This window comes from Rattus norvegicus, chromosome 9 (genome assembly GCF_021556685.1).
Source record: "Rattus norvegicus strain SHRSP/BbbUtx chromosome 9, alternate assembly SHRSP_T2T, whole genome shotgun sequence".
Taxonomy (NCBI): domain Eukaryota; kingdom Metazoa; phylum Chordata; class Mammalia; order Rodentia; family Muridae; genus Rattus; species Rattus norvegicus.
The window spans coordinates 118,001,462-118,021,182 of NC_141542.1; the positions used below are offsets into that span (position 1 = coordinate 118,001,462).

The 19,721-nt window shown below is 41.8% G+C and overlaps 1 protein-coding gene and 1 pseudogene across 5 annotated transcripts in view; one reads left to right on the forward strand and one right to left on the reverse strand.

Moving 5' to 3' along the window:
- Positions 1 to 19,721, reverse strand: part of Fbxl17 (F-box and leucine-rich repeat protein 17) — a 426,384-nt gene that overhangs the window by 130,543 nt on the left and 276,120 nt on the right. The gene's annotated exons all lie outside the window — the stretch shown is intronic.
- On the forward strand, positions 5,840 to 5,964 carry LOC120094928 (small nucleolar RNA SNORA17; annotated as a pseudogene).

Genomic DNA, 19,721 nt, shown 5'->3' on the forward strand with positions numbered 1-19,721 from the left:
AGCCCACAGGCTTCACGCCCATATTCCTAGACCACTGCTTTGGTCCCCAAGGTTTTCAGTTTCAGACTTGCCAACAGGCACAGACTGATTGACCAGGCTCTGAATTTGCAAATGAAGACTGAGTCCTGGGAGGCACAGTCCTCTCCCAGAGAGAACTTCCTCCTGCGTTTCCTTCAGTTCCTGCTTGTTCGTGATGGATACAGCTTCCCTTACAATAAATTCACTGCTGAGTGTGGTTCCAGGAGTCAGGGAAGATGAGTGTATTGGTCTTGGCAATTTACTGTGTTCCTGCCTGGGTGAAGCTGTAATATATGGAAGAGAAGGCAGCCATTACGGGGCAGCCTGGCTAAATTTACCTCTCTTGGTCCCCAGACTTAACTTGCTTCTTCAGACCTGTTTTTCCTTCCAGTTTATCTCTTTCTGTCTTTGGCAGTTAGAAACTATTTATTTTGGGAAGAAAATAATCTCTGAACTGTTTATCAGTTATTTCATAATATTCTTTCCTGTGCTTGGAGAGAAGGAGTCGATGTGACTTACCTTCAGGGATAGTGGGGATAAAACATACGTTTGCTACACATAAGTATATCATTCCATTGCTTACAGTTGGGAGATTTAATCTAGTACTTAGTGAAATAGAATCTGCTAGACTCAGAATATCAGAATTTCTTTTTAAATGAAGTCGGAGGACAGATGAAATATGATTTTCCTTCTTTGAACTGTCTTCGGCTACACAGTGAGATTGAGGCCACTGGGACCATACAAGTTTAAAAATGAACCAATCTCCTAAAAATCCTGAAATAAAAATTATACATACAAATATACAGATATGCACAATGACAACTCCTTCCCTCACGAGACTTAAAAATGATATGTTAGGGCAGGTAGATAGGCCACTGAATTGAGACTTTGTTCATAAAGAAAATTAATTGGGAAAAACCTTCCTCACTTTGAGTCTAATGTTAAAGGATGGTAGGACTCATTTTCTGTGTGGAAGTATAATGCATAACCAAATACCCTGGACTCACGTGGGAGGAGCGTGCTGAATATAGAACAAAACACTTTTTTCTAATTTTCTAAAACGGCTTATCAAAGTAGGCTATGACTTCTCCAACTCTATCATTACGTCTTTAATATCTGAGGATCTTGTCACTCTACACAGATTCCCCTGCTCTTCTACAGTGAAAAAGTTCATGAACGTCACAGACAGGAAGAATTGTATACGTCTATTCAGGGCGTGTTTTGGTGGATAAAATTCTAAAACCAAGTACACAAGAAGTAAGGGAAATACCTGTCACTTCCAGGCAGTCACTCTGTTCACTCCGTAGTGAACTCTGGCCCAACTCACTTGGTGTACACCCCTCCCCGCTGCTCACGCCCCTGCCCGCTCCTGCCTTAGCACGGCCACAGCTGCCTCACAGCAAGCAGTGGACAGTGTGCCAGCCCCTCAATGCTGGCCAGCAATCACTCTTCACATCCTTAGCCTGATTCTGAAAATTAATATTTTTCTTTTTCAAAATCTATCTCTTGTTTTTCTCCTTCCTATTTTTCTCATGTTGTGATCCATGCAAAAGTTAAGGCAAGAAGAGGTTCTCTTAGACAGGCACGGGGACGGCAGCGCAGGGTCCTTCTCTACAGTGGCTGTGCTTCTAACGGGCTCTGTGCTTCTTAGCTTTGGTAAAACAGGCCAGAAGTTGGGGATTAGACACACTGGCCTCATTGATGCCCCGCAGACTAAGTTCAGAGGCAAAGATGCTCGAGGGAACCCCTAACGCCGCGGGCAACACCAGTATCAGGGCAGCTTCTCTTAATTTTCAGTTTCCTAAACAAAAATTTGGGCACAAACAGGTTTCCTGTGTATCTAAAGGCCAAGACTTAACAGAAACGAGAACATATATTTTCCTCAAGATATTTAATCTAATATTTTTCCTCGAGTTTTTGATTTGAACATGTAATTAAAAAATACTGTACTTGCCTTTGTAATGGCTAGTACTGGCTGCCAACTCGAGCATCTAGAACCGCCAGGGAGGTAAACATCTGGAGAGGCTCGTGAGGGTTGGGTGAGGAGGGACTGGATGAATCTACGGAGAGCAGCGTCCTGAGGAGCCGCTGCGTGGTGGGTTCACTGCCAGGAGCTTCTCCCACTTCCTGCAGGTTCTGCCGACAGCTGCCACCACTTGCTCGCCATGACCAGCCGTGTCCCAAGGAATATAAAAAGGAAGCAGTCCACTTCCTTCAAGTATCTTCCTGTTAGCAATTTTGTTACGGCAACAAGAAAATAACTGATACAATGCTGAAAAAGACCACAATATTATATTGTCCGTGTTCAGACATTTTCTGGTCAAATCATAATTTGTTTGTGTCGCAGTGCTATCTAACATAAAGTAAAACAAACTAAACCAGAGTAATGTGCTCATTAAGAATGTACATCTGGTAATGTCACATTGGACTGGTTTTATTGACATCTTTATCCCACTCAATCAACCTCAGGGTAAGGACTGTCCTTTCGTCAGAAGCACCCAGGTCAGGGCCATGGCACACAGGCTGAAGACCTGGACAGCGGCGTGCTCTGAAGTATGTTAAAGACCGTACTGTAGATATGATTAATAATATGTATTTAACATTAACTCTCATGGTAAGATTGCGACTCATTAACCAGGAACAATTGGAAAATATAGCCGACGCATGGACCTGAGCTAGACTACCTCCTTCCTTATCACAGTGGAAATCAATTCCAGGAACTGCCAGAGATAACTGCAAATAGGGTTTTAAAGGGAAACCCTCATTTTCATATCAAATAACAACAAATATTTTTAAAGTTGAATTTTAAAAATCCAATAATTTTTCTATTAATATATTATTTTTAAGTCAAAAATATTTAGTAGGTCTAAATCTTTTTATGTTTATATTTATATAAATGTGCATATTCATGCATTTGTATGCTTGTATGTGTAAGTGACAGAGAGAGAGAGAGAGAGAGAGAGAGAGAGTGTGTGTGTGTGTGTGTGTGTGTGTGTGTGTGTGTGTGTGTGTTAGGTGTTAGTTCAGCTTCCTGTACTGATTATGAGTCATTGACTCAGTTTATCTTCACGTTAAAATTGGTTCTAGAGTTACATTTTCTCTTGTGGTTCTGAAGACTGACCCTTAGCCTTGGGCACGGAAGGCAAGTACTCTACTAACCAAGTTACCCTTGCTGCACTAGGATTAGATATTTCTAGCAGTTAACATAAAAGAAATAATTTACCATAAAACACACAGATTTCTACAACTGCTGCTCCATTAATCTCTGCTGGCCACAGTGGTGCCCAGCACTGGGACAGGAAATGAAGGACACGGGTCCGGAGGACTGTGGGATTGCGATGTTTGTGGACCTGGGCACCGGCTCTTGGATGATGTTCAGTTTATCAAGTTGTGAGTTTATAGTAAATGCACATTTTCTCCATTATAGATCATATACCAGTAACAATTTTTGGAAAAGTTATAAATTAGAATTATCATAAAGCATTATACATGTCTCTTAGAATGTTCTGCTGTTTTGGTATTTTATAAATTAAACAATACTGTCACATTCACAGATATACATAAAATAGATGACTCTTATCAGGGCAGTGCAAAGCTAATCGCTTCACATTTATCTAACACATGTTCTAGTGAACAGATTGAGGGTGAGACTGTCTACATCTTAGTTTCCACTGACTTAGATGTGGTTACACGAGCTCTTTTCAGGGGACAATTAAACTACGAGGAGAGCACATGATCAAAACCCACGGGTGTCTGTCTCATCAATTCCAGTATGCTTTATTTGAAAGGTAGACAGAATTCTCCTTTCTTAAAAACTAAATGTCCCTGGAGAACATGTGTGCATCAGTGTAACTGTACCCTAATGAAATTTCTGAAGGCTTTAATAAATTATTCACGATCTTTAAAATACTTACTCTTGAAAAATGATATGAGTTTCATACTAAGAAATTCAACTGATCTGGTCTCATTTAAAGTTTAATTTAATAATATTATCAAATAAAAATAAATACTATTAAATAAATTAAATAAATAGTATTACACCAATCAGCATTTAAATTAGTTCTGTGAAACCTACTTAAAGGCATTTAAAAAAAAAAAACCCTGCTGTTCTTAGAGTAAAACTTCAAGACATGGAATATGGAAAAATGAAAATATGGAATAAGGAGACACTTAAAGATTTTTAAAAGTTCAGACTGCAAGGCTGCTGGAGTGCAGTGTGCACCTGAGTTAGTTTTTAACAGGCGTCCACTCCAGAAGCATCTGTCCGGCTTCCGGCAGGTGTGCCACCCTGCTGTAAGCCACATGCCTCAGTGTCCTGGATCAGGAATCAACGTCCACAGATCGGGATGGAGGACGGGTCCGCTTGTGTGCACGGTCCAGCCTAATGCTGCACCTCAGACTGAACTGTGAAGAATTCCTATCCAAATCCAGCCTGCCTTCAGCACATCGGCCTACACTCTTCATCCTGCCAGAAACCTCCTCATCCCACCCCAGCTCTCGTTTAACTTTCCTTCTCTGATCGGCTATATTAGAAAGATGACATGTATATACACACACACACACACACACACACACACACACACACACGCACGCACGCACACACACATATATATATGTATACATACATATATATATGTATGTGTGTATATATATATACATATATATATGTATGTGTGTGTATATATATATATATATATGTGTGTGTGTGTGTGTGTTCCCCATCTTGTTGGATGGGATGAGTGGGTACAGGGTAAACTATAGCTACTGCATTTTCTCACTGTGTCTTGGCACCCGTCTCATCAATCCTAGCATTTATTTATATGTCTGATTTACAGTTCAAGGAGAGGTCCAGGGCGTCTAAGTATTCCCCTTAGCTTCATACGCATGTTTAGATACAAGGCATGATCTACTTCAAAGCAATTAGACCCTCTGCCTTCAAGCACACATGGATTTGGAGAAAAGTCCACGTTATCATCTGAAAAAAACCACGAGGACTTTCACTTGTTTTCATTCCCAGCTAGTGAGTGCCCAGAGCTGGGACTACTAGACTTTGCCTCCCAGGGCGCTGCTCCACGCCTCACAGAAAACAAGCTCGGGGCTTCGGGTGGTGAGCAATGCTCGCTAAGCAGCTAGCACGGTGTCGAGGAGAGGCTGAGACTAAGGGTCAGAGATGCAGGTAAATTCAAGTAAATTCAAACCACGCTCCACCTGCTCTTTGCCTTTTATCCCTGGGCAACTGAGGACATATTTCTGTATGAGTCTACGAGTAATGACAGAGATGTTCAAAGTCGACAGGGCTGGAGGGGCTCAGCAGTTAAGAGCACTGGTTGCTTCTCCAGAGGCCTGGAGTTCAACTCCCAGCACCTGCATGGTAGCTCACAACTGTCTGTAACTCCAGTTCCAGGGATCCATCATGCCAGGTATGCACACAGTATACATATCTATGTACACCAGCAAAATACCATGCACATAAAATAAAATAAATGAATCTCTTTAAAAACTCTATGATTGTTAAGACTACAAGAGCCAATGAATAGTAACTGCCAAGATCATACTGAAAACTAGTTTCATAGTCCTCACAACCAATTTATATGTAATCTTGAAATCCTATACTCTAATAATTCTCCGCTGTTACAGAAACAGGTTCATCATAGAGCGAAGTCCGCATGTCAAATACATACAGTCTGCATAGTGCAGCTAATCCACACAGTGGCTGTGGCCCTTCCAGGAACTTCACTGAGGGACAGCATTCTCTACTATTTGTTCCTTTAAGAACACCATGGCAAGGTCACCCTGAAAACCAACATCAAGAACGCATTACCCTGCCCCTAGAAGGTGTGGATGCTATGTCACATGTGTGCCAGTAGGTGGCAGAGAGGAGAGAGAGGCTTTGTCTGTGCTCAGAGTCTGACCTTTGAGCGTGTGAATGATTGGTGGCCTAAAGCTTCCTGAAAAGGGCAAGTCTGAGATGCCCACCAGTTTGACAGAGGGATCCTGGTCAGGGAACTAGCTTGAGACAAACTTCAGTCAGGGGTGTGTAATGTGAAATTCACAGAGAACCAATAAAAAGTTAAAGAAAAAGATCTCATTATCATCCAAATAATCCAGGAGTCACTAGAAGAGGGCAAGAACTCTTGACATTCCTTTTATTCCTGTCTGGTTTTCCTCTGAGGTATCAGATGAACAGTCTGCTGGATTTATAAATGACAGTATAGCTGGGAACAAAAGGAGATTATAGAAAAAGAAAACTTTAGAAGGGCTAAGTGGGAGGCAAACTTAAGTCTCTGACTAGGGAGATACAGAAAGAGTCTAGTCACCACTATCGTACAACAGATTAAAGTCTATGTTCAGTGGCTGGTTTCATGTTTGCCACAGATAAAGTAACAGAGAGTCATTTTTATATTTTATTAAATTACAATGAACTACTAAAGGCGGGGAACCCAGAACTGCCCCGCCCAGCACAGGAGCCATAACCCTGTACAGTTATGAAACAAGGTCAGTCCAAGCTGAGAAGTGCCAGAGATATAAAACACAGACCATGCTCATAGGTACTGTAAGAAAAATATTTCATAGGCAACGTAAGTTGATTATGGGCTGAAGTGACAGTATTTTCATTATATTGTATTAAATGCTAATACAATGAATTTTACTAGTGTCTGTTAACCTTCTTCAGTGTGATGACTTCCATTGTATTTCTGTAGGACGAGGCTGGCTTACAATGAGAATTAAACATACTGCACACAAATAGCAATACATCACAATTACTCTCTTTAATTTAAACAGGAAAGACCACATTTCATTAAGAATTCCACTGGCAAGCTGCAATTGAGAAACAGATGTTGGTGTGATGCTAAGCAGAATGTAATTAGCATGCTAGAGAGCATGTTTTTACCTTTTAATATCAATGTCCGCAGATCTGTGATTTAGAGTTTAATTCTCGGGGCTGCGGAAATGTCTCCGTGAAGAAGGTACATTAGGGCCTGGGCTCTGAGTATCCCAGAACCCTCCCAAGAGCCTGGCAGGAAGCCTGTGCCTGAAATACCAGGACTGTGAGGAAGGGAGGTGCATCCTCTCAGACAGCGTAAGTAGAAAAAGCCAGCTCTGGGCTCAACCAGAGACACTGTCTCAAAAACACAAGGAGCAGGGTGATACAAAAGACACTTGAAGTAGTCCTCTAGCCTATAAACACATGGGTACTAGTGTGTGTGTGTGTGTGTGTGTGTGTGTGTGTGTGTGTGTGTGTGTGTGTTCCTCAGGGCCAGCTCTCCCATGATGCTCAGGTGAGGGGTAGGGCCAGTTCTACAAAGCTGTCAGACATCAGCATATCCCTGGAAGGCAGCCCAGCCCAGGGGCCTAAGTCTGCCTGGCCTCTGGTGGTAACAGATCCCTGCTGCCTCCGGGCCACCACCACCTTGCCTTTTCTCTTACGAACTAGATCCAAGGCTCATGTTTTCATGATTTCTAAACCATACACATCCTCTGTACTCCTTCACCCACTTTCCCTGTCTCTCCACAGGAAGAAGATATAAACGAACGGATAGAGGTCTCTTTCTATGTCCATGACGTCTAAACTCACAACACACACACACACACACACACACACACACACACACACACCCCTTAACTCTAAAGATAAATGCATATAGATTTTATTTGGCTACTAATTCTTCATTCTAAGAGTTTCCCATCTGAGCCATTTTGACCTCTAAGTCCGGAGTAACATACCACAGTAGCTGTCAATAGAATGCCGCGGTGCAGCATGTAGAAGCACACCTAGGAACCTTTCTGTACAATCTCACTGTCATCACTAATGTTGGTTTCCTTGCTAACCTCTTCCCAGTGACACCTATTTCCTATATACTGCTGACTTTGTCTTTGGAAGACAAACTTGTTTTCTCACTTTCTGCCTGCATTGTCAGCAACTCCTAAATTTATAGCAGAAAGTCTAACTGTAGCAAAGCTTTTAACATGGCATTCCAAATCACCTATACCCACCACTTCTGAACTCATCAATATCCAGTCTGCTACACAGAGGATGCCTTACCAGGGAGGGAGTGCGCTCCCGGCCCCACGGCGCCTATGTGCCTGTGTCACATGTAGGCGAGTGATCTTAGGATGGCCTTCTCTGTGCTGTCCAGGCAGCTGTGAGATATCATCACATATCCCACTCATGTTACATTGAGCGGGTCTGCCACCTAATGAAGACTGTTCTGAGAGCAAGTAAGGAGAACGTTAAGAGTGAAGCTTTGCTTGTTTCCTCCCCGCCCCCAAAAGGACATGCAGAGGCTAAAACGGTACTGCACAAAGACATCTGATTACCACTAAAAGTCTAACTTACACATTTGGTTGAAACATAGATTTCATATCATCAGTTCACTGAAAACATCTCTACCTTTAGGCTGTATTGTCTCAAGAGCACAAAAAGGTGTTATATATCACACACCACAAGCTGGACTTGTTTTCAGCTTCTCTTCTCCAGTGGGCCTTTAATGTGTTAATGAAAATTTAAAAAATTTAAAACACTCTACTATTCTTAAAGTGCTCTATGAATGAAACCATCTATTAAAAAAATCTTCCTTTCAAAAATAATTTGGTTAAAAAAACAAAAGAAAAAGTACGATAAGTTATTTTAATGTGTTGGATAGCAATGTGAAATATAACGCATGCTTAAACACACATGTGTGTCCATGTGCACTTATCTTCCAGTGTGAAATTATGAAATTCCTGTACATGTTTTCAATAAACTAACCTGCAAATATAAAACTCCCAAGACGCTCAGGGCACTAGTGTGTTGATCTCAAATCCCTACACGTCCCGTAGGATGTGAGGAAGAACAATTCCTTCACATGTAGCAGCACTTTTACCCAGTTTTGCAATTTTGTTTTATTATAACAAGTGTTAAGAATTTATTAGTAGGAATCCAATTTAGAGAAAATACAATTATTGGTTACGAACCAAAGATATCTTATATGGATGTGTCAGCTACAGAGTTAGGATAAAGGAAATACATTTTTTCTTTAGTCAAATATTTCTATCTATACTACTAAAATCTACATCACTACTGTAATGAGAAATCATTTTAAAGTCTGTAATGATAAGTCACTTAATTTGAAATGAATCCCATTTTGGAGATTTGGTTTTGACTTGTCATGTTAATTAAAATGCATTACATCATGGAAATGGAATTACAGAATATTATCACATAATGAGACTCACTTGTACACTGAGCACACTTTCCACCCTTTCAAGTCTGGTGAGTTTCATGGAAGAAAAAAAAAGTGAACGAGGAAGGATGGTGAGAAGAAATGACAGTCACACAAGGAAAAGAGAAGTCTCTCGGGCTGGAAGACAGGACAGTGTTGGGCCTGCTGTGGGCTCATAGAGTTTTCTCACAGAGAAATGGGGCCTCAGAGTAGCCAGTAAGGCTGGAAAATCTTGCAGCCCAGTCCCCTCAGATGCCACCAGAACTTCTTCTTTCTGTCCTCCATGGCCTCAGAACTGAGTTACTGAGATGCTTCCTATAGGAAGCACATCTTGTGACACTCCCGTAGGATTCTCCACTACCACACCTGTTAGCTTGGAAGGTCTTTATGCTGCTTCCTCATGGAGGCCCGTAAGGTCTTAGGTAACATACATAGAGGTTTTTAAGTGTCTGCTGAACTCAAGACTTTCATATAGAAGTGTTCTATGCTTGTCTGGGGGATGCAAGCCAGCCCTCTGCCAGTATATCCAATGGTGACAAAGCTACAAGGGTTCATTATTGGGAAACAGTGGAAGGAAAATAAAATGAAGGAAATCTGAGACTGAGGGAAATCTAAAAAGGCCTGGTCCTGTGTTTCAGGCCTCAGGCTAGAGCCCAGCTAATCCTGCCTGCATCACAAGCTTCAGCAGACGACTGAGTGTTAGTAGGTCACGGTCACCTCTGTGTTCTCTCTGACATAGGAACAGAAGCCTTATTTTTCAAAAGTGAAGCAAGGAAGGACCAGACTGGACTGGGGGTAAACCTGTGTCTTCCAATAACTACTGAATTGTTTTACAGTTCTGGAACAGACTGGACACGTCCAGCAGTGGGCAGGGAGGTAACGAAACCTCCTGTCTCTGCATTTGCATCTGTCCCCTGCCTAACTCCCCAGTCTCCATGATAGATGCGGACACATGTCGACCGTGTCACCGGATGCCACTGAGAATGGCCCTGGAGTTGTGTGGCTGGACAGAGCTGGCAGGGAAGGGAACAGCGATGTTAGGTGTGGGGGTGAGCTGAGGCACAGGCCATGCAGGCTCCTACAGAAGTGGGCTGCAGGACAGTGCCCTCTAGAAGGTGGACACTGGCCTTCATGTCCTCTGAGGGCATTGTTCCAAGGGTGACCCCTAATGATGAACAGTGCCCGAGAGTAGTCAAGGCACCTCAATGTTTAAATGTAACATTTCTTTTGATTTTTAGGGCTTCGAACAAGCCAGGATAAACAATTCATTTCTTTTCCTTTTCTTTCACCTTTTAATTGCCTTTAAAAATAAAGACTTACTATGTAAACTCCATGTGCCTTCAAAACTGGGATCTCCTGCCTCCCCCTCTTCAGCGCTGGGACTACAGAGGTATGTTATGATAACTAGCCTACAACAATATATAAAGGCATGCACAGCTGAAAATTTTTTCTTTATTCATCTGCAAGGCATTTTTTGAAAGGTCATTATAGCTGTTTTGTGAAAACCATTTCCTTAGACCCTTCATTGACAGCTCTGATTAAGAGAACTACGCTTCCTGTAAATGGATACTTACAAGCCTGGTGCCTAGTTTTCCAAGAGGACATCTTGCTGTGCTGGTGAGGGGAGAGACATCCCATGCTAGTCTGGTAGGCTAAGACAGAACAGCAGGATCAAAGAAACTGAGAACACTGTTAGGTGCCTGATGGGTTATCAATAGAACTACTTTACTGAAGGTCTATTCTGTGAACAGATTCAGCCTGGCTTGGTCATGGTTGCCACACCAGGTAGGACGCTGTATGAGGCACTGAAAATACCCGAGCATGAGGTAGCCATGTATACTGAAGCATTTTCAGACCCAAGGTAGATGGGTAATGGCTATGAGAGTTAAAAACCACTGAGAGCAAGCATTCTACTCTGCATTTAGATGACCCATTGAGAAGAAAATGCTTACACAGAAGTCAGTGTAAGGAACAAAGCTTTGGAAACAGTGGTCGTATGAGTCCAGTTCATAATGAGTATTACACATTTAATTCTTTTTACAGGAAACAAGGAGGAATCAGGAAAAAAACACCAGGCAAGGCAAGCCTTAGTGAGAGCCTGCAGCACATCATGTGTTAAATTGAAATAGCCCCCAAGTTCAACTTCCTTCACTGTTCAAGGAGAAAATCTGCTACTATGTACTTGGGGATAAAGGATTTGCAACTATATGGTGCTTGAGAAATACGCTATTGCTGTAATTTAAGTCACTGTGTGTGGGCTTCAAGATGCACAGTGGCATTCCAAACCAACTTTTAAAGAAAATTGCATGGAATTTTCAAGACATCAGGAGTGTTCTTAAAAGTTATGCAGAGAAAACGGATTTTTGATAGTTATGAATTACATTTAGTGCAGCCAGATTGTAGGGAACGCTCTTTTTGCCTCAGTATGGTTAGAATTACTGTTGACAAAGTTTTAATTTAAATTGTTAAGGATTTAAATGGAAGAATATAGGTCAGTGAATTTTCATTCACGTTGTAAGTATCGCTACTGGGGGAAGAGCAAGCTTTGTTAGTGAGGCCCCAGAATGCACCTCTTCTGTAGTAGCCAGGCCTGAGGATGTCTTAGCGAGAATGATTTGGTTCTCAGTCAGTCAATCAGCAGCCTGAACATGCCCAGCTAGAAACACGCCTGGCACAAAAGAGAGGCTCCGTTCAGAAGGTCTAAACGGATTTGTGAGACAGACCAGAGTCCGCTGGAGGCATTTACTACAACCACAAGTTGGAAGAGATTCTATCTTTCCTAGCAGGTTGTAGATTTATATAGATTTACAACAGTAGACTCTAACAGCTATACTACACGGCTCCTAAGTATAAGTCTACATTGTCGACTGGTTTCCTGCAGCTGAAAAAAATACAATGAATATTTGTAGAGCCTGCCACATCTATAACACTTTTATAGCCTTTCTATAAACCTAGAAACCTCAAGAACTTAAAATAGCTTTCTAATTTAAAGACTATGTCATTAAAACAACTAATTTAATAGTACATAGTATTAAAATGAATACTACTTTCATAAATGGAAATTTTAAATCTGATTTTTCATTAACTAAGAGAGAACAGATTTCAAATCAATAGTCTATTTAGCAGAAGAGATGAGGTTTTGTGGAAAAGCTGCCTGGTTCTGTGAAGGACACACCAATCTACAATCTGCATCCTGCGGGGAGGCTCTTTTATCATGGGTGCTTACTGTTCTGAGGGCCCGCAGCTCTGGTGTCAGTCTGTCCTTCTGCACACTAAGGAATACGATGAACACAGGAACATGAACTATACATGCATACACAGTACATTTCCTGAAACTGCTTTGGCACCACATTTTACCCAAGTACATGAATGTGGCAGAAGTCTGGGGGCTGTGTGGGCCTGGGGGGGCAGGTTTACAGTCATTTACTACAACGGTACAAATCACAAACACGTAAGCAACCAATAATCATCACAGCAGTAAGTACTGGGCACACGGAGCTCTAACGTGAGGGAGAGCCACAAGCTATGTGCGAATTTCAGCAGGCTTGGTAAGCTCGCCTCTTTTCTTGACATTTAGGAAAATATTTTAATCAGAATATGAGAGGGAGAAGATATTTGAATCTGTAACTAATTTATCCTACTTTAGAAGTGAATCATTTGCACGCCTTGATTGCAAGGTGTGCTGGGAAGGCAAAGTTGAAAACGAACACTTTGAGGATTTTGCCCAATTTCTCATGTAAACCAGAGCAGACGGCAGGATTCTCAAAAAAAAAAAGCCAAGCGCGTTTGCCTCACAGAAAATGAGACTGATTAAATTTCAAGCTCTTCACTTATTTTATAGAGCTAAAAATTTTAAGTTTCTTTTTGTTGTTCAAGATGGGCAGACTGAGTCCTCTCCCTCACTGCGTGCAGCATGCACATGCTGGTCTGACATGCTGGTCCAGCATCTAGAGCACCCTTAGTGCGAACGTTTGCCCTCATGCAGGTCCAGGGCATCTCTGCAGATGGCTCTCCACCATGACCTGTCTTCTGTGCAGTGTGATCCGCACATCAGGGCAGCATTGTGGGGACTCTGACTTCCAAATGTAGCCTCCCAAGGCTGACTGCAGGGAACTTCCAAACGTACAGAGGGCAGTGAAGAGGCTGGATTCTATCAGGAGAGTCCTGTGAACTTTAAAATCTAATAGTACAACAGAAGAATCTATATGGAACAAAAATTATCTTCAAAGCAAAACTGTTTTCTTGGAGAAGCTCCTAAAGCCATCTGTGAGCATGGAGACAGTAGAAAGAAAGGGAATCAAGCTGTATGGGGGAGGGGAGATCTGAACCTAAATAACTGGGATTGTTAGAAATACAGCAGTATCAACCACCAAAAGTTTCTGCACATTTTCTCTGCATTAAAGACTTGTTTACCATACGAAAACACCATGACCTGTAATGACTGAATCAGATGTATGAATATTGCTCTTTTCACCAGGACAGATATGTCCCCCAAAAATACACACACACACACACACACACACACACACACACACACACACACACACACCACAAAAGAGAAAAAGCATCAGAAATTCCTAAAGGTAGAGAGGGTTTGTTTTGTTTATCCCCTTTTCCAGGTTTTAAAAATCTCCTTTTCTCTACTCACTCTCAGTCACTTACAGTTTGACATGCATGGCACTCGGCGCAGAGGCTGCATCAGCCATGCCAGTTCAACACAATTGTTGGAAAAGTTGAAAAGTTCAAACTATTTATTAAATGTCATGCGATAAGCCCTAGATGAAAAACACACATGACAGATAGATTTTAGGTGATCGAGTCTGAAGAGAATGCTCTGGAAAAAGGGTTAAAATGAACAGTCAGATACTGGAGTTAAAAGTAAGTTTAATTTACTTAATTAGTAAATTAAATTAATATGCCAGCCTTTTGTGCATGGGAAAGTTCTCTTTAACCTCCATGCTACAGAGCAATCATCAAGAGGGTCTGGGGCTCTGGGTTTTTTGATGCTGTTATTATTGTTCTTTTTGGAAGACAGAGGCAGCGAGCACTATTCATTCTTGCTCTGAGGGGACAGAGCCAACAGACCTGGTGGGCTGGGAAAGGCCGATGTCATCTACCCTGAGCCTCTCCAGGCAGCCACACTGCGGCAGGCCGGCTGGTCCCTACCCCTGAGCAGCTCGTTTACTGGCAGCTCCATGGTGTCATCTGCACTTTGGAGAAGCTGGAAACGCACAAGTGTTTCACAGACTGTTCTTTGTCTGAATATTAAATTAATTGAGTCATAGCCACTGCACCACAAGGAAGTGTGAAGGCCTGTGGAGGGACCTGTAAGATTACATGAATTCAATAACTTCATACCTATTTCCGAATGGCTGTATCCAAAAGGTCTCAGCAAAATCTAAAGGAAATAACCAGAAAACTGACAGAATAGCAAACATACAAATCTACCTTTCATTCTTAAGTCCCTTCCTCTCTCTACAGGCTGTGGATGGGAGAGTAGATGTAAGAAACCACGAGTCTCTAGCGCACTGGGCATTCCCAAACGACGGACGATGCAGGGCCTCTCTGAAGGACATGCTAAGTGATACGTGAGACTTCCCAAGCAGGAAACCAGTAAAAGAAGGTTCTGGATACAACTGGATGAGTTCATTAAACTGGACAGACTGTAGAAGAAATGGCATATATATGCATCTATCTTGAAGTGAACCAGATAAGCCAGGTATGTCCAACAAACAGAGTAAACTTGAAATAGCTTCCAACCTTTTACCAAAGAAAGGACTGTTCGCCCTATCAGTAAGATCAAGACGGCTAAGCTTAAAATGCTATGGAGTGGTAAATCATTGGTCACATTTGAAAGGTGAAGTAAAGAACTCAGGGTCTTGGAAATGACTAAAGAGAAACAATCATGATTTCTGACCTTTGCTACACAAAGACAAAATAGAGCACGTGAAGGGACAAGAGGCCTGATGGTCTACAAGGAAGGTCCACAGGGGCTTCGACTCCCCAGCTCTTCAGAAACTGAGGAGCCCTGAGGTTAAAGGCCAAGGAAGAGGCAGAGCAGAAAGCCACCAAGGAGGGACTTGAATTTGACCTTTGAGAGAATGTTCATTACAGGAAACTGAGGCAAATGGCGGCACTGAGACCCAAGGACTTGTTGGGCTCGCATCTAAGAGGTCAGAGGGAGGAACAATTAGCCACGCTATTTTGTATGACAGAGTTATGTACTTACAAATATGTGTGCGTACCACAAAACTATGACATATTCCGTGCTATCTGAAATTGGTTTAAAACAACCATTAAAATGAAGAAAAAATTCAGCCATGGAAATCGAGAAATCTGAACATCACCTGCTATGAGGGGTGGCAGTGACGGCTGTCCTTGGTGGACTAGTGTCTGGGTTCCATTTGCTTGTCTACTGAAAAGACAATGGTTCTAGGTCTCTCACAGATTCACTCTATCCTTTAAAAAAGGAAATTAGAGAAAATTCAATTACTTTATTAGGATTTTACTACATCATGGGCTCCAGAAAATTTAATTTATAAAGAATTATACAAAAATTTGAAAAGAAGCAAACAGTTGGGCTGGGGCCATAGCTCAGTTGCAGAATGCTTGCCCAACATGCATGAGGGTCTAGATTGGGTTCCTGGTACCCAACATCCTGGACATGGTGGCACACATCTCTAATCCTAGCACTATGGAGGTGGAGCCTGGAGGTTCAGGAGTTCAAGGACATCTACAACCACATAGTGAGTGCGGGGAGCCTAAGCTGGAAAGCCTGGCTGAAAGGGGAAAACGTTGGTACAGTGATGACTATTGAATATAAACATTCCAGGCATGTCACTGACCCAACAGTGCGTGTATAACAAGTTACCTTGGTACTGAAACTATCTATCTATCTATCTATCTATCTATCTATCTATCTATCTATCTATCTATCCAGTTTAAACTGTGCAAAGTTGTAAAACAATGTGCCTCAGTTTCCACATCTGTAGACTCCAGCATTGATAGCAACTCTTAAAATTAAATGTTTAAGGAATCAATGTCTAAAGAAAAGAGCACGAAACTGTAATGATTCTATCATATTATGGTGAAGGTATACACTTGTTCTTGGTAGAGCTATAGATTTGATTAGTAGCTATTACCCAGCATACTGTTTCCCTCTTTCTAGTATATGTTAAGTTGTTGCCATGGGATGATGAATTAGACAGGATAAGTTACAACAAAACATTTGCCTGTGTGTGCATAGCATCGTTTTGGATGATTTCTGTTCTCTCTTTAGATTAACCAAACTCATCCATTCAGACACCTGTTCATGCTCCAAATCCTCCTGGGTCCCCATTCCCTCAGGACCTCCTCTGCTGCCTCTCCCCAAATCATTCCCTAGACAGAGCGGTCCATCACAGGTGGCTTCTCCTAAGCCGCTACAACTTGCAGACTGACCTTTAAAACCCACTGTCACATTCCTAAAAATGACAGGAGTATTCACACATGACTGTTACTTAGTGTCCATTTCTCTATTTGGGGTTTTCCCATAGCACCCACCAGCAGTGTGCACACTTAAGAGTACAGCTTTGCTGAATGAAACAGTGCAGAATAAGGCCTAGGATTAGAAAAGGACTTCAAGAATCAAATAGGGCAAGTATCTTCCCAGGTTTACATCCTCCTGCCTCCTCCCCAGAGACTACCTCTGCCTGCACATATCTTTGGATAGAGAGAACTTATTACCATGGAGGAAAGCATTTTCAAAAAACTGTGAACATCCACATGGCCTTTTCCTTCACGGAATACCACAAGGCAAGACGCTCTGTAACACGCATAGTGTTCAGTGCAAGAGTGGCAATGCTACTTACAAGCTTCTCCTCCCTGACTGACTGTGCACAAGGGAAGTCAGGATTCCCTCTGCTTGCTAAGAGCACCACCACTATGGAAATGCTTAGTCTGCAGAGCAGAAAGCAATGACATCCAAAGTGGACATGTCACAAAAATGGATCCCTTGGTTTGATGTAAGTTTTCCATATCTATAAAAGGCGATTTCTCCATTAAATATAATGTTAAAAACAATTAAAATTAAGCCCAGGATTTCCAAATACAAAAGTAATGTAGAAAACAAATGTTGGACAGTTCTTATTTTAGATAACAGCTATGTTAAATGTAGAATTGTAGCACTCATTTATAAAAGGTAATTTAGAACACTGTATGTATGTATGTATGTATGTATGTATGTATGTATGTATGTATGTGCATATATACGTGCTTGGAGGTGTAGGATCGTTCATGTGCCATAATCACACAAACAGGTTTATTTACTTTGGAAGTATGGGTTAGGCTATTTCTTAACCTAAGAACTATACTGAGGAAGAGTTGCATTCAGATGGTTATGATACTAATTTTTTTGTACAGAAAATATAATTTTAAAAAATTTAATAGCTAAAGGAGTAAAGCAGAAATAGCAAGGCTAAAAAAATATTGACTCAACATATACAACTTTTTTCTATATATATGAGAAAAATCTATCAAAATATATAACATGCTTAAAATAACACCAAATGTATACAATATGGAGGTGAATTTAACTAAAAACTATAAAGTATTGCTGATAGAAATTAAACAATAAACACTATGTAGGATTCTTAATATTGTTAAGATGGCGGGTCTCCCTTCACACATCAACAGTAGTACTGTTTGAAGAAGTATTTTCAAAAGTCCTTCTTACTAAACTGAATACTATGTTTAATCACAGCAAACAGCACAAACGCTGTCAATGCTAAGTCTTTTATTTCAAGGGGATCTAACTATAGTCATAGAAATTTAGTAGCCAGGGAAGAAAGTCAACAATTTCTTCACTCCAACCAAACAAAAGCATTTGGATAAAGTTATAATTAAATATTTCAGGGCAGCAAAATGGCTCAGTAAGTAATATCTTTGCAAGAGTTTGGTCCTAGGGATCCACACGGTAGAAGGAGAGAAGTGACGCCCAGGATTTGTTCCCTGAACACTGTAGTAGACAGACAGACAGATGAACAGATGAACAGATGTTCAGATGGACAGACAGACAGACGGACTGACAGACAGACAGACAGACCCCACCACACACACACACACACACACACACACACACACACACACACACACACACACACACGGCGGGGGTGGGGTGGGAACTGGTGTAAATTCTAGTTCATTCATAGGCTCATTTTCCTTGTTTCCCTTTCTTTCTAATACAGAAATGTAACCAATGCCGAATTTTAGGTGAGAAACCAGGCCCATTACTTAGAAGGAAAGAAGATCATGATATCTTCTAAATGCCACAGAATGAAGAGTTAAATAAAGAAGTAGAAATGGAGGGAAATACCTAAATGGACACTTAAGAGACAAGAATTTGCAAGGCAGAGGCTTCAGCTAAGTAGCACTGGCGCTAGCAACAATGAGTGTTATTTATATTTAAATAACAGGACGGAAAGTGAGAATAATAACAGTAGCAATGGAGCACTCTTTCTGACTTGCAAATCTGCGTTGTTCAAGCTCTTCTTTGTCACTTTACAGCTATTAGAGTTACTTCTGCTGACAAAAAGAGGTGCATCGTACAGCAATCTTGGAGCAGTTTAAAATACAATTTAAACTGAAACAAAAAGAAAATGCTAGAAAGTTATTTTAAATGGAACATCACTGTAGGTAATACACAGCTAGTAATATGAAAAGTAAGAGGGATAACAAGAGTAAACTGACTGAAGGAGAGAGCGTTTTTGCTGCAGCTCTTGCCGACCCTGTTTTGGATTTCCTTTGTCTCCCCAGCACTGCTGCTTGGATATATATCCCAGATCCTAATCTGAGTTGACAAACAGCGAGAGAGATCAGGGTCCGAGCAGGGTGGGGAAGGTACGGCCCATTAATCTTTCAATGGCGGCAGAAGGTCAGCATGGCAAGGGTGAAGCATGGGTTACACCCAAGCAAAGATTAATCTTACCGGACCACCCCTGCCATTCTTGCCTTTGAGAAAGAGCTGTGCTGTCACCCCTTGCACCAGGCTACGCAGGGCAGCCCTAGCCTCTCAGACTTTCTGCTTCAGAATAAGAGAAGCCACACTCCCCTGCACAGAGACCAGGGCCTGGCACACAGTGGATGCTGACAGAATGAACATGGATCAGGCCTATCACTGTTAGGTCAACTGAAAGGACAGCGCCCGTGACTACAATGGGCACAGTGGTTGGCTTTGATTTGGGAAACCCTTTGTCCTGAGTAGTCCAGAAGCATGACTCCCTGTCAAGTTAAAAATGCTCCAAATCAAAGAAGTACTGTGACCAAGAGCGGTACTTAGCAGTTAGGAAAACACCAAGGAGAGCCATCTGGGTCTCTGAGAGCCACAGGGGAGCTTGTGGAGAGGCATGGAGGGAACCTAGGGGCTAGGAATGTTGACCAGCAGCAGTCAAGACCCCAAGCTTGGCTCCAGCACTGAAAAGAACACACATCCAAAGCACAGTAGTGCTGTGTGCAAAAATGACC